The sequence below is a fragment of the Cynara cardunculus genome (genome assembly GCF_001531365.2).
Source record: "Cynara cardunculus var. scolymus isolate 2C chromosome LG 5, CcrdV1, whole genome shotgun sequence".
Lineage (NCBI taxonomy): Eukaryota > Viridiplantae > Streptophyta > Magnoliopsida > Asterales > Asteraceae > Cynara > Cynara cardunculus.
The window spans coordinates 27,386,689-27,387,996 of NC_037532.1; positions in this window are offsets into that span (position 1 = coordinate 27,386,689).

Sequence of the window (1,308 nt, forward strand, 5' to 3'; positions counted from 1 at the left end):
CTTTGGTTAATTTATTGCTCAAAACTGGTGAACCAACTTTGACGGTAGAAGGACACTTATTGGCAACATGTGTTCTTTCACCACAGTATTTACACTTCCTAAAACTARRAGTARCTTTAGRGCCAGGAAGTATCAGACTAGAAGTGGGACCAGCTCCAAGGATTCCCTTCTCATTGGTTCTTGGAGGAACCTTTGAGGGAATGGATTCCTTAGGTGAAAAGTTCACCCTGAGCTGTGACTTAGATTTCTGATGAGATTCAGATTTCCTAGTCCCTGAAGAAGAAGAAGAAGAAGTTTTACAAGTTGAAGGAATAGATTTAGATCTATTAGACTTGTTAGGCTTCTTAGAAAGGGATGTTGTGATAGTGGATTTACCTTTGTCTTTGCATCCAGAACTCAAAGGAGTTCCTTCAAGATGACTCTCAGTAAAGGAAGATGACTGAGAGGAAGAAGTGTTAGGAATAGAAGAGACAAAGGTACCAAATTTAAGCATGGATCTGTCTTTAACACATTCTTCCTGATCATAGGAGAATCCTAGACCAGTCGTATTCTTAGCCGGGATCTGAGCGTTAATGATCTCAAAGGCTTTGAGGGAAGCTTTCAACCACCCTTCAATTGTAGCTTTCTCAGCCTTGAGTTCAGCGATTGCTCGCTCACGCTCAACAACAGCTTTCTAACGTTCAACAGTGATGGTTTAGTTTACAATAACCTGATCTTTAAGATTTTCCTCAATAGAGGTCAGTTCTTTGATCTTAGAATGACAAATCTTCAATTGCTCTTGAAGATCAACATTAAGCATCTCAGCTTTTGATTTGCCATTGAGGGCATTGTAAAGGTCAACCGTCAGCGTATCTAGTGTAGAAAGACTAGAAGAAGGTTCATTCAGGATACATACCTGAGTAAAAGAAGATGGCTCATGGGAGGTAGATGCTTTAGAAGATCCTTTATCAGCATCAATGGTCATCAAGCAAACATAGGCTTTATCCTCTTTGTCTGAAGATGATTCATCAGATGATTCAGCCCAGTCATGCTTTTCAGTAATAAGGCCTTTAGCCTTTCGCTGGTTATTCTTCATCTTCTTGTATTTTTTCCTTCAGTTTTAAGTATTTTTCATCTTTGGTCCTGAGGGAGGAGGAGGAAGCTTTAGAAGATGGCGTCACAGTCTTCTTTGATCTACATTCACCTGCAAAATGTCCGGGCCGGTGACAATTGTAGCAGACAGCTGAAGCCTTGTCTATTCTTTCAGACTTTGGCTTCTCCCGGAAGGATAGCTGAGGAGATCTGCGGAAATTGCTTTTACTGGCGAAC